The sequence below is a fragment of the Lactuca serriola genome, chromosome 4 (assembly GCF_051521515.1).
Source record: "Lactuca serriola cultivar US96UC23 chromosome 4, Lser_US96UC23_V15, whole genome shotgun sequence".
NCBI lineage: Eukaryota > Viridiplantae > Streptophyta > Magnoliopsida > Asterales > Asteraceae > Lactuca > Lactuca serriola.
Genome location: NC_136411.1, coordinates 283,868,014 through 283,883,326, shown reverse-complemented (window position 1 = coordinate 283,883,326; position 15,313 = coordinate 283,868,014).

Here is a 15,313-nt window from a genome sequence, read left to right as displayed (position 1 = left end):
GTTGAGCCCTTCATATGGCGTTTTATTGAGACGCTTGCACATAATACTTCAGTTTTGAACAAAGCATGTGGTTGCTACTGCTTCGGCCCATAAATAGAGAGGATGTTGGGCGACGTTAAGCATGGATCTGGCTGCTTCAACGAGTGTGCGATTTCTTCTCTCTACTACACCATTTTGTTACGGTGTATAGGGTGCTGAAAAATTGTGAGAAATGCCTGTGGAAACTAGGAAACTGGTCAGAAGATGATTGGTGAACTCAGTTCCATTGTCATTGCGGATGCGTCTGACTGGAAGCTTGATTTGAAGTTCTATTTCTTTGATGAATTGATTTGAAGTTTGATTTCTTTGATGAAGTTAATGAAGATTTGTGAAATCTCTGATTTGAGTCTGAGAGAGAAGACCCATGTGAAGTGTGTATAGTCATCAACAATAACCAGTATATACTTTTTGTGGTGAAGACTGGCTACAGTTGAGGGACCGCAGAGATCGATGTGTAATAGCTCTAGTGGTTTAGAGATAGAAGAATCCATTATCAGAGGATGACTTGCTTTGGATTGCTTACCGCATTCGCATGCTGGACAAAGAGTATCGTTGCTGAATTTGAGAATGCGGAGACCACAGACAAATTCTCCTGTGACGAGGTTGTTGATGTAGCGAAAATTAAGATGAGCTAGCTTGCGGTGCCACATGCAGCAGACTTCAGATACAGCTTTAGACAGAAAGCAGAGCTGCAGTTTACCAATGATGAGAGAAACATATGGAGGATACATCGTGCCTTCGAAGCGAGACTTGATTAAGCAGGTGCTGCGATCACTCGTCATTATGTAACAGAATTGATTGTCAAATTCAACTCGATGTCCTGCTTTACATAGTTGGCCAACACTGATAAGATTGTGTTTAAGACCTTCTACATAAGCAACCTTCTGAATGGAAAAGTTCCCCGTGGTGAGAACATCGTAACCTCGGATGACCCCGTTTGCATTGTTGCCAAACGTGACATTTCCACCATTGCATATAGGCCTGAAATCCCGAAGGTACTCTAACCTTCAGGTCATGTGCAAGGAGCAGCCACTGTCAATTAACCATTCTTCTTCTTGTTCCTCCTTGCACAAAGCCTGAGAATTAAATGGTTAGTTTAGGCATCCAAACAAGTTTGGAGCCAGGGACGATTGATGTATTCTTAAATGATGCATGGTCCGAGGTTGCATGGACAGGTCTTTTGTCATCTTTCAGACCAAGTCCTGGGTGTTTGTTCAGATTTGGATTGTTACGAGTTTTCTGAAAAGTACGAGATTTCTGACTTTGATTTGACTTGACATGAGATAAAAACCTTTGACAGTTGCACTGACATTTGCAAAAAGAAGGTTTGTCATTGAATCTGACATTGTACTTGGTTAGCGGTTTATGGGGTGTGTTGGACTTGAAATTAGTCCGAGGTGGGTAACTTTTGAAAGATTTGACGTTTGAGTTCTGAAAAGTTTGTTTTGAACGAGGTTTCGCACGTGTAAATCTTTGAATTGCTCTAGGTGGATTTGATAAAATTCCTTTCCATTTGTTTTGATTTGATTCTAAAAGTGTTGGAGTGGGTAAAACTCCTTTCCACTTCAGTTCAGTTGAAGAGTAGATCTGAAAAGCATAGTTTCTAAAAGGTTTGACAGTTTTTTGGGTTGTGTCAGAAGTAGCAGAAGTGGCTTGTGAAACTGAACTTTCCTTTTTGTTTGTTTTCATGAAAGAATAATTTTCTGAACTCTTGGATTTTGGAATTTTCTTAATTTTAGAAAAATTTGGCCTACTTTTGTTTCGAGATCTAATTTCTTCTTTGAAAGCTCTTTTTGCCAAAAATTTTGGTGAACCGCAGTCATTGTTATTCAACTGCGGTTTCCTAGAACCTTTTGAATTATTTTGAAAACGTGGGCTAGAATCATCAGAACTTGAAGATTCTGGAATTTGAGAGCGTTGGCCCACCTTAAAATTTTCTATAGGCAATTCGTGAAAAATCGGTTGAAGAGTTGTAGTTCCTTGAACTGAAGAGATGCAGTCATTGTTTTTTAACTGCGGTGAAGATGATTTGACTATCGTAGAGTAGGTTTTAGATGACACTGCGGTGGGACACTTTTGGGACAGTTGACTATAGTCTGAGGACAAAGATGGAAAGTCCTCTAAGACTTCGGGGCCTTCAACAACAATTTCTTCATCAACTTCAAATGAAGCTTGAGAATTGGAGTGAGTTGTGACACTAACGAGAGTTTGATCACATATGTGACTAGAATCCTCGGGCACAACTTCCTCAATGACACAATGATTGCTCAAATTGTGTAATCTACCGAAGTGAGTTTTGATATCTTCGGGAAAAGTCTTGTCATTGACAGGGAAACGAAATTCTCTATCAGGAGGGACATACACTCTGTCTTTGTTGAACCGGGGTAGGGAATCCATTGCGGTAGGATATCCATTTGACCAACCCCAATTATATATATTGTCTACGGTTCCATTGTTTACCAAATTTTCAATAGCATCACCTTCATTAAACAGTTTTTCAATTAAAAGATTCAAGCGTACAATTTCTCTCTGAGCTAAATCTTTTTGATTCAAGGCTATTTCTAATTGAGTTTCACTTAACATTCTAGCATCTTTCTCTAACTCTAGATCCCTTTCTAACATTGCCATCTTAAGTCTCTTGTTATCCAGTCTTCCTCTCACGTGGAACATCTCTTGGGACGCAATATTCTTCTCATCTAAGGCTTTGTTATAGTCTGAAAGGACGACAACACAAGTGTCATTAAGATCATCTATGTAGGGTTGACAATCATGCATGCTATAATTTAAAGTTTGGATCATGAGTTTTACCTGTTCAACGATGCTTAGAGTCCCATCTTTCGGCATGTAGCAATAGTTTTTGTCCAACATTGCTGACCCATCATCATCCGCACTGGCCAGCATACAGATTTTCCCTTTTCCTTTAACACTACTGATGGTCTCTTCTTCATCTCCTGATGACCAAACTTGATGGTCTCTTTTAAATTGAGCCACATATGCCCTTGCCTTTTCCTTTTCTTCCAATTCTTGAGCCATTCGAAGATAGAATGCTCTGCCCTTGACTACATATGCCTTACAATATTTTGCGAAGTGATTTTCTTTATTGCATTTGTGACAAATCACAACATCATTCTTGTCTTCTGATTGAGTACCGGAGTCAGTGTTCTGAGGAGACTGCGGTACCTCCTTGGGTTGATTGTTCTGAGAGACTTTAGGATACCAAGAGTTATTGTTCTGAGGACCGAAGTTACGGTTGAATGGTGGTTTGTTGAATTGTTGATTCTTGCGGAAAGAGGAAGGTGGTATGCGGTTGAACTGTTGGCTAACTAGAGCAATAGCCTTCTGAAAATCTTCTTCATCATCATACTCAGAATTTGCTTCGTATGACTGTGGTGGGGTGTCATACGAGGAAGAGTAGGATGATTGTGGTGGAGCTTGTGCTATGAGAGCAAGCGGTCCTCCGAAGTCAGCACAGTATTTGAGTACAGTGGATTCTTGTACTTGAAGTTCTCCATAGAGTTTGTAGAGTGATAAAGAGTGAATCTTTCTGTCACCTTGGACTATCATTTTGGCCGTAGTCCAATGTCTTCCTAGACCATTAAGGAACTGTAGATTGGTTTCATGGTTGCTGCGGATGGTACCAGCATTTGATAACTTCGTGACTATCAGGTTGAATCTTTTGAAGGAGTCTTCCAAAGTTTCACCACAATAAGCTTTGAAGTTGTTGAAGTCGTTGAGTGCGATTGTGAGCTTCTTATCTAGTCCTTGTTCTGAGCCTTCATACAGGTTTTTGAGTACATCCCTGATCTCTTTTGCTGACTTGCAGTTTATGATAATATCAAAGTTTTCAGGAGAAACACCACACGAAATTTCATAAAAAGCAACATCATCATTTTCCATTTTATCGAGATCATCTTTGGTAGGACGGCTCATAGTTGGTTGACCTCCTCCTAGTCTGGTTGCAGCTCCGTCAGTTTGGATTGGTGTGAGGACTGGAACATGTGGTCCATCTTCCACGGATCTCCATACATCTCTACCCAATCTTCTTAAGTACCTCTCCATTTTTTGTGACCAGTGATGATATTCATTTGCTACTAGTATTGGGGCTCGGTTAGAACCACCAACACTATTGGAGACATTCAGAGATAACGATTGTGCCATTTTGTGTTTTTTTTAGAAATGGGTTTTAGTGGTATAGAAGGCTTAATGAGAAAATTAGAGTTCCGATATCCAAAAAGAAACCACTTTGGCTCTAATACCAATTGTTGAGAGAAAAACTTGGAGACACACTTGAACAAATGTTAGAACAAGTAAGTTGCGGAATAGTTAATCTCTAAGGATCTAAAAGCTCAACAATAATAAAGTTAGATAGTTAGATAGTTAGTTGCGGAAAGTAAAGAAAGAAAAATGACAAAAGTTATATCAAGAATACACTTAAACTGATTCATAACAAGGAATGCAGTCACTCCAAGTTAGTAAGCAAGATCAAGTTTAGTGATTAAGTCTAGAAGACTTGCTCCGAAGAGAGGTTATGTTCCAGTAGCAGTTTGAGTGTGAAGAGTAATAAGATAGATAACTGATGAAGATAAGAAAGATGATTAAATGAGAAATCTTGTGTATTGAGAAGTTAAGAGTTTTCACACTCACATATATCACAAGTACTTAATACATAAGAAAGAGTCTCTATTTATAGAGTTTAGAAAAGTACTACTCTATGAGCAGTTGTGCAAGGCTTGCTGGACAATAGAGTGAATTACATGGTAAAAGAAATAACTAAGACTGCGGATAGGAAAGACTTGAATACTCCGGATGCTGATATGGTTGCTGATGGAGAATGGTTGCGGTTACAGTTGTAGGGATTGACTTCGGGTGTTGTATTGGCTGCAAGTACTGAACCATTGCGGTAGTTAAGTTCAAGAGGGTCACTTTTATGATTCAACACAGAGCTTCGGCTCGGAAGTTTTACTTCTCATGATATTCGGGGCTTCGGGACTTGCTTTGGGACTTGGGAATGATATCGGGGCTTCATGATATTTCTTGCATGCAAAACGATGCAAAAACGAGAGAGTAGGAAAGAAAATTGGCAAAGAAACTCGACAGCCTCACACCCTTTATATAGGGTCTGATTCATCGTGTTACGTTGGTCATAATGGTATGGTACGCGGGGCGTAGACCAGATCAGACCGGAGTCGTCATCGCTTACGAACGCGGAACACTCGAGCGGTTCATGCATCGGGGTACGCTGGGCGTAGTTCGGATTGGATCAATGACTCCTCCCCTCCTTCGGATAATATCCGAATTTATATTTAAATTTAATATCTTAATTATTTAATAAAATTCAAAAATGCATATCTTCCTCATACTGTCACACCCCAAAACCGATAACGGCGGAATACGTTCTGGGGTGGAGGACGTGATGTACAGTATCATAACAATTGCATAATAGTAAATGATGTGAATTGTTATCGAGAATTAAGAAAAGAAACAATGGATTTGAATGATGAAAGATGATGAACACACGGAGTAAATATTAATTAGATCTCGTTTTTATTAAGACTGATTACAAAGTAAGCTGAAGAGAGATATTGTGTTTCGATATCGTGTGTCTACTTCAAGCCTACGTCCCTATTTATAGGGAGCATACAAAAAATAAACTAAGTCTATACATTGACACTTCGCATACTTCACTTTGCATACAAAATTGACTTAGTAAAATAACATACAAATGCGAATCATTACAATACACACTATTCGACTTTTACAACATACATCTACATTCTCCCCCTTTGTAAACAGTCGATGCAATTCAACTCAAAAGCTTTTGAATTGTAGAATGAATTGTTCTTCGCACTTCTCCATACCAGGAGATCACCTTCTTCAAATCTCTCTTGTCACCTTCGTTATTTTTCTTGCAATTGTTCATACGTACAATGAAGTGCGTATATTGCAAAGAATTGTATCTTTCAATCTCTGAAGCTTTGAATAGGAATTTCTTCGGTTTTCCTTTAGTGTCTCTTCTTGAAAACACCATGCCAAAAGGTTTGAGGCATATCTCACCCACAACATACTTCGACAGAGCAGATTGTGTCAAAGTATCTTCCCATGGAACTTTAACTTCTCTTCCTAGCACATTTGCTAACTCTTCATCAGTAAGTGCCAGACAATTGAAATAGTTGTCGATAAACGTCTTCACATGTGCGAATTAATCCAACATTAAACACATCTGTTTCCGAGCCTTTGAGTTTGTTTTCTTCCATATGCTTCAGAATAAGAGCTACTTGAATGAGATCGTTGCAGTTCATCAACGGAAAATCAGCAACTGTGAAGTCGTATTGTTTGTTGTCAGCTCTGATGACAAAATATCAAAAATTTTGAAGCAAGTCTTCAAACAGAACATCCTTCTTTATTGTAAGCACCTTCTTGATCTTCATCAGAGACCAAACTTCATCAGGATTCTTCCCAAGAACATCATGAAATCTGATTTTCATATGAGTATAATCATCCAGATTATCAAATTTCTCACTGATCTTGTATTAAGCCGTAATAAACAACATTTCATTAACTGGGAAGTCCAACTAACAGTGATCTGAGTTCGCAATATCGTAACTTCTTTTAGGCTTCTTCTCGAACTCATACATCTCCCTTCCTACAACTTTCGACTCTATAGTTTTGTAAGAGTAAAGTTTTGCAGGATCTCCTTTGTTCATGGAGGGAGGATCACTTGCCCTTTGTCTCATGATGCTATGAATTTGTCTCATCCTTTCCAATTCAGCCTCAGCATCAGCTTTTAACTCCTCCTTCGACTTTTCGTACAAGATGCCTTTTCCTTTTCCTGTTACATCTTTCTGAGGTTTTGAGCTAGAACCTCCTTCGTTTTCTCCAATAACAATTCCCTTGGAAATTGTTTTTGTGGTTATTGTTGTTGAAGAAATCGGTTTTGTAGGAATTGGAAGAGTTGCAACCAGTTGAGTCGAAATCACTTTTCCCACTGTTTTAGCCTCATCTTCTTTGCTTCGACTTTTCTCTCCCCCTTGCACCCCTGTGAAAACAGGTAGAGCATTCTTCGGAAGTAAAGAAGTGAAATTTGAAAGCGGAGCAAGAGCCTTTTGAATAGCTTGTTCTAAAGTTTTAATCTTTAGGGTCAAGAATTCAGGAGTAATGATTTGCGAAGATGATGAATGCGAAATGGCTGATTTAAGCTCAGTGACTAATTTGATCAAGTGATCAAACTTCTCTATTGTAGCAGCTTTCTGATCTTCAACAACAGGAATATTATTGATTTTGTGGAGTTGAGAAGAAATTTCCACAATTTGCTTTTGAAGATCTTCTTGTGTCGTATGCACATCTTGAAGATCCTTCGCAAGTTCAGACTTCAATTCCTGAATTTTGAAGTTGACATCCTCATGAACTTTCTTGACGTCTTGTACAAAAAGAATGTGTCGTTCTTTTGTAGCAGCTTTAAGATCTTGAACTGCAGACGTAAAATTATTCCCTTGTGCTTGCAGTCTGAGTTCGTTATTTTTATAAGATTGATCTACTTTCTCCATGATTCTTTTCTCAGCTCCTTTAATCATGACATCCACCTCTATTGCTGAGATCGAAGACATTCTCCCGGAATCGGCTTGCGATTGGATAATAGCCTTCAACTTTTGATTCAGTATTTTAAACTGCTTTCCTGTCATCAGCATATGATCAGGAATGTGTTCTTCGTCTGAATCAAAAGGAATGTCGTCTACAATTCCTCCAAAAGCACCTTCTTCGACTTCAGGATCAGACATTTGTTGCGAAGGTGGAGGATTTTCAGGTGATTGGGATGGAAAAAGTGTGGTGAATGGATTTTGAAGGACATGATCAAAGATAGATGAAGTGGTTGATAAAGTGGTAATGGGTAAGGATGTTTGTAGTGTGGATGCAACACTCGGGATAGGTGCCCCCGTATCAAATACGTTGACAACCATATCCGAAATAGGTACCTCCTCAGAAACTGACTTGGTAAGAACTATTTCGAGTGGTTTGGAAATGGTAGTAGAAATTTGCGAAGTTGAAATGATTGGTAAAGAGACATTTACCATAGTTGTGACAGGTGGAGTTTCTGGGACAACTTCTTCATCTGATGATTCATTCAGAATCACCATCTTCCTCTTCTTAACCAGCATTTGTTGCATGTTTTTCGCAACATCTTCTGCCCGTTGGCGTTTCTTCCCTGGAGACACTGGGGTGGGAATACTGCGAATAGTAACTCCTTTACTACTCACTTCCTGAAGTCACTGATCTTCTCCAACTCCGGTTGATGTCCCATCTCATTGAACATGTGAATGATCTGGGAGTTTACAGGGTTAACAAAGGGAGGGTTGTTTGAAATCTGCAAGAAGTCCACGAACAAATTCTTTGACAATTTGACCCTTTTTTTTGTTGATAAGATTGAAAGTAATCACATCCGCCGTGTGATTGTATGAAGCCGTGGAAGCAGCACGAGATAGCCACACCATTGGTACTGGGAATGATTTAAACATGGCAGTTGATAACGGTGATCGTTTCAAAGCCACAATAAGCATCTTCAGATCTTCTGGATACGCAGAGACGTTTGGATCAACTTGATAATTGGTGCTTTGAATCTTCATAAGTGATTGAGAAAGGACCTCATCAGTGTTGGAATTTGTGGCTGCCATTGTTAGGGTTTAAAAGAAATTTGAATTTTGGATCAAGATGAAAGCTTTGAAGTTTTGTGAGAATTCTTGTTTGCGTAACCGTACACAGTGTTCTTGATCTCCCTTTTATAGGTTACTCAAAATTGATTTGAAATTAAAGCGGGATACATTTAATGTTATCCGATGTGGCACCTTGAATCTCGGATCATGACTGTAAAAGATTACTATGCTTCAAAAAGTAACTGTCACATCTCCTCGAAAACCGGATAGAATACCAACCATTTTGAGTATACAGCCTGTCAAGTATCCGTTATAGTATCCGAACCGGTAAAACCCTTCGCATGGAAGCAAAGCTCTTTCACTTTTGGGATTTAAAGTGAAGTCATATGCCAGACTTGCGAAATCATCAATCTGAGTTGGTTTTACTCAGAACCTCAAGGATTTCGTGTGTGCATTGTGCCAATGGAATAAGATAAGAATCAAGAAATTTTGGAATGTTGTGATGTCAAAAAGTTAATTTGACATGAATGCAGAAAAACCCCAGGCAAAGGTTGCTTCGTTAATCATCAAGAGAGATAATCAACAGCTTGTGTAGTTTCCCGTGAATTACAATCGAATACATGTAAAGAAGTATCAAAGGGCTTCTTTTAAAAAGCATTTTGGGATGGTTTGAAATTTCATTACATATCAGCCTTAACATAAGGTGAGAAATTGTAAATGAAATTACTTGTTTGACCAGTGTAGTCAGTGACAAGTTGGCTTGTGAAAATATTTATCATGACAAGAATTTGCGAATGAAACTTACACTGAAATCATATTCAAAAGAAAATTTGTTTTGGATCTTGTTGGGTAACAAAAATTCTTGGTTGTAAATATTTGATCAAGACCACGCATACGAATTGAATATGATTTGAAGTTTCGAAATGTTTGATACTGAAACAAAGGTTTCGTAAAAATCTGGAACAAAGTTCCCCGTCAATTCCTTATAGGTGTATGAATTTTGGGTTTCACTTTCATCACGGACTCATGATGTTAGATCTTAAACACAGAGTTGTGATTTGTCTAGGTTTTGATTGGTTTGACCAAAGACCTCAAGGACAAATCTTTTCAAAAAAATTTTGGAGTGTAAGAACTGTTTGGTTTAAAAAGAGTGGTTAAGAATCGAAGTGTACCTCTGTTATATTTGGACAAAACAGAAAACTCTTAACTCTTTTGAGAAGAGTAAGGTAGCTCTTGTTGATTTATGCGAATACAAGCCTTGTTGGGTAGAAATGTTCATGAGATAATTTCATCAAGGCTTTCATTTCTCACACATAGAATCATTCGAGGCTTGAGGTCTACATACAGCAGCATGCCTCTAGGGACATCCTAACTAGTTTATAAAAGAAATTTAATACCTTCCCATAGAAACACAAATGTATGACCTCTTCGCATTGTTGCCATGTATTAAATTCTCAACACACAGTGTAAAGAACAAAGAAAACAAAAATATTTTTGTGATTTTTGAATTTTTCAAAATGAAAGAACAAAACAAATAAAATCTTTTTGTATTTTTGATTTTTTTTTTCAAAATTAAAGAACAAAAATAAAATCTTTTTGAATTTTTGATTTTTCAAAAATAAAGAACAAAAATAAAATCTTTTTGAATTTTTGATTTTTCAAAAATAAAGAACAAAAATAAAATCTTTTTGGATTTTTGATTTTTCAAAAATAAAACAGTATGCGTAAACCTTATCATAGTGATTATGAGCTCAGATGCGAAAAGATGTGGTTGCGAAGCCATGCGAAGCCTCTGAATGATTTTGACTCTTAGCTGCTGAACAAAACTTTTATTCTTGTGTTGACGAAAGGGAATTCGCATTAATCATCCCCAAACCTGCTAAAATTCGAACAAATGATTTTTCATCAAGAGGTTTTGTAAAAATATCAGCAAGTTGTTCCGTTGTTTTGACAAAATGAATTTCAATATTCCCATCTTCCACATGATCTTTAATAAAATGATATCGAAGAGCAATGTGTTTTGTCTTTGAATGATGCACTGGATTGTGACAAATGCGAATTGCACTTTGTGAATCACAATACAAAGGAATCTTTTTCATGTTTATTGCATAATCACGAAGTTGACTCTGAATCCAAATAATTTGCGAAGTACAAGCAGCCGCAGATATGTATTCTGCCTCAGCGGTTGATATAGCCAGACAAGTCTGTTTCTTTGATTGCCAGCTCACTAACTTTCCATCCAATATTTGACATCCACCAGTCGTACTTTTTCTATCCAAAGTACATCCTCCTAGATCGGAATCTAAAAAAGCTTGAATGAAGAATCCTGTTTTCGCAGGATACCAAAGTCCTAAAGAAACAGTTCCCTTTAGATAGCGAAAAATATTTTTCACTGCAGTCAAATGAGGCTCTCTTGGATGAGCTTGATATCTAGCACAACAACAAACCGAAAACATAATATCAGGTCTACTTGAAGTTAAGTACAATAAAGACCCTATCATGCTACGATACAGTGTCAGATCAACAGTAGGAGCATCTAACGAAGGAGTTAGTCTTGTTCCTACTGCCATAGGTACTCTGAGCTTTGTGCTATTTAGCATTTCAAACTTTTCAAGCAAGTTCTTCGTATATTTTTCTTGATTGATTAAGATTCCTTCTCTGTTCTGTCTTATATTTAAACCAAGAAAATTATTAATTTTTCCCATCATGCTCATTTCAAACTGACTTTTCATTAAATTTTCAAATTCAATTGACAATGCTGGATCAGTTGAACCAAAGATAATATCATCAACATAAATTTGAACAAGCATTAGATGACACCCAACTTTCTTGCGAAATAATGTGGGGTCAACTGATCCTTGTTTAAATTTAGATTGTTTCAAGAAATTTGTAAGTGTTGCGTACCAGGCCCTTGGTGCTTGTTTTAACCCATATACAGCTTTGTCAAGGACATACACTTGATCAGGATACTCACTGTTTACAAATCCTGGTGGTTGTTCAACATACACTGTTTCTTCGAGTTTTCCATTTAAGAATGCACATTTATCATCCATTTGATAAACATCAAAGTCTTTGTGAGCTGCATAGGCTAAAAATATGCGAACTGCTTCAAGTCTTGCAACAGGTGCAAATGTTTCTTCATAGTCAATGCCTTCTTGTTGCGAATAACCTTTTACCACTAGTCTTGCTTTATTTCGAATAATATTGCCATCTTTGTCGGTTTTGTTTTTAAAAATCCATTTTAATCCAACAATTGAAACATCAGAAGGTTTAGAAACTAATCTCCAAACCTTGTTGCGTTCAAATTCAGCCAATTCAGATTGCATAGCAACAACCCAATCTGAGTGTTCCATAGCATTCTTTACAGTCTTTGGCTCTATTTTCGAAATAAAAACATTAAACATACAAAGTTCTTGGTTTGCATTCAGTACCTCATTTTTCGCACGAATTTGAGCTCTAGTCAACACACCTTCTTGTAGATTACCAATTACCTGTTCTTTTGGATGATTTTGTGTCCATTTCTCGAGTGGTGGAAAATTTGGATCAAATTCTAATGGTGCATCTTCATACATATCTTCATTTTCAGATCCTGCAACAGAAAAGTTATCATTAACTTCATGAAATTCTTCATTATTATCAAGATTAATTGTCTCTGTTTCATCATGCTCCCCCTCAACATGAGCTGCATCTTGATATTCTTGTTGATTTTGCGAAGGCTCCCCCTCAACTTGATGTTCTTGTTGATTTTGCGAAGGCTCCCCCTCAACTTGATGTTCTTGTTGATTTTGCGAAGGCTCCCCTTCAACTTGATGTTCTTGTTCCCTATGAACATCTGGTGTGCTTTCACAAGTTATCGTTGATTCATCAGTATGTTTTGAGGATTCTGATGTTTGATTATCAGGGGCATTATTTTCTGCATCAATGGCCCTGTCAGGAATTCCAAAAATTAAGTCATAATCAAAATCATTGATTTCAGAATTATCAATTGGAGTATTTGAATCTACAAGTATTGGTTTATTATCAAATTTACTATCAATTTGTTTAAGATAGTAATCATCAAATGTTAAATTGAAAGTTTCTTCAATTTTTCTTGTTCGTTTATTTAGCACTCTGTATGCAACTGAATTCTGTGAATATCCTAAAAAGATGCCTTCATCAGCTTTAGCTTGAAACTTGGACAAATTATCTTTTAGATTCATGATAAAGCACCTGCAACCAAAAACATGAAAGAATTTTACATTAGGTTTCCGATTATTGATTATTTCATATGGAGTAACATTAAATCTTCGATGAATGTATGATCGATTCTGAGTAAAACATGCTGTGGACACAGCTTCTTCCCAAAGATATTGAGGTAGATTCGCATATGTCAACATGGTTCTGGCAGCTTCGCATAGAGATCGATTTCTTCTTTCAACTACACCATTCTGTTGTGGTGTATATTGTGATGAAAAATTATGCGAAATGCCTTTGCTTTTGAGAAAACTGTCAAGAGTTTGATTTTTAAACTCAGAACCATTATCACTTTTAATTTTTCATACATTCTTCTTCAGACTAACTTCAATCTTTCTGATAAAATCAATCATCGTCTGAGCAACTTCAGATTTCAACCTGAGAAAAAACACCCACGTAAATCTAGAGAAATCATCTACAACAACTAAAATATACCGCTTTTTGTTTATTGTTGCAACAGTTGATGGTCCACATAGATCAATGTGAAGAAGTTCCAATGGATCTACTATTTTTGAATCTATCACAATCGGATGACCCTTTCGATGTTGTTTTCCTTGTTCGCAAGCTGCACACAAAGAATCATTGTCAAATTTTAGTACTGGTAACCCTCGAACTAAATCTTCAGTTACAAGTTTATTTATATTTCGAACGTTCAAGTGTGACAATCTTCTATGCCAAAGCCAACTAAGATCATTGGATGCTTTTGATAGTAAACACACAGCTGGTTTTCCCACAATCGGTTTGATATCCAGTGTAAACATATCACCATATCTTTTGGATTTGAGGAGTATTTCATTCGTCTTGACATTTTAAATGATACTTCCTTCTTCATTCAATACAACTTGATTTCCAGTACCCACAACAAGTGGTGATACACTTATCAAATTATGTTGAAGTCCTTCAACATAGGCCACTCTGTTTACTGTGAAGTTTCCATTTGTGACTTTCCCATATCCTTTCACTTGACACATGTGATTATTTCCAAATTTGACAACTCCAGCATTTTCCAAGCTTCTGTAATCTCGCAAATTTTCTTTTCTTCCAGTCATGTGACGAGAGCAACCACTATCAATGTACCATTTCATATCATATTGCTCGTCACATATCACCTGCATTTATTGAAAAAATTTAGGAACCCAAGACTTTTTGGGTCCATCGTTAGTAGAATGAAACAAATTTTTGGATTTAAAAACCATGTTTTCACTTTGTTTGTAACAGAATCCATTATATCAACATCATCAGTTCTAGATTTTGAAACATAATCATTCAATAATTTTGGATTTCCATTAATTGTAATCTTATCCTTCACAACATTCGCATTTTTGATAACTGGTTTCCATTTTTGAACTGGAACTTTCGAATTATGAGATGATGCACTTTCAATTGAAGAATTATTTGTGAACTTATCAAATGCACTTTTGATTTGTTCTTCTGAAAATTTTCCACTTTGATATTTCTTTCCTTTCCCTTCAAACCAATGATTGATCGTACTAACATTAGATTTTCCTTTTGTATATGAAACTTTGGTTGGTTTTGATATTGAAGGATTTGGAAAATTTGGTTGTTTTGTTGAAAATTTCATTTTGACTTGAGTTGAGTTCTTCAAATTTGATGAAGTATTCGTGAATTTGCCAACATTTTGAAACTTTTGATTATTTGCAAATTTTTGCGAATTCTCAAATTTTCGATTGTTGTCATATTTGCGAACATATGGAACCTTGTCAACAGAGTTTATTTGTTTATGAAAACTTGAATATGTTTTGGTGTTTTTATCAATTGATGATGTTTTTGACATTTGTTCTTTTTCATCTCTTGATTTTTCATTAGACACAACTTGCCAGAAAATTATTTTTCTTGCTTTTCTTTTTGAAACATTATTTTCTCTTGAATAGTTTCCAACCATCAATTTGAATTCATGAGAATTTAGTTTCACTTCAACCTTTGGTTTTTCATCTTTTTCAAAAATTTTGTTTGACTTTTCACCTTTAACCACCCATTTTTGTGCTGATTTTTGTTTTTGAAACACATAAGGATTTTTGGTTAAATTGTTTTCTTCTGTGTTTTGATTTGCGAAAAAACCTTCAATCGTGGACTTTTGATTATCTTTTTCAATCATTTTATTAAACTCAGGAAGAACTTTCTCAGCATTTCCAGTAGTGACAAAAACTTGATTTGGAAAAATGGTTTTATCAGTACATACAAAATTTGGATATACCACAGTGTTGGTTTCCAAATAATGTGCGCCTTTATCATTTAAAATTTTATCAAATTCTTTTGTATTTTCAAACACTTGATCAACTACAACCCTTTGAGGTGTTTCAGTTGAAACTTTCTTTTCTTCTTTATTTACATCTGTGTCATCAGATTTCCAGCTTTCAACTTCCACATTATCAAAC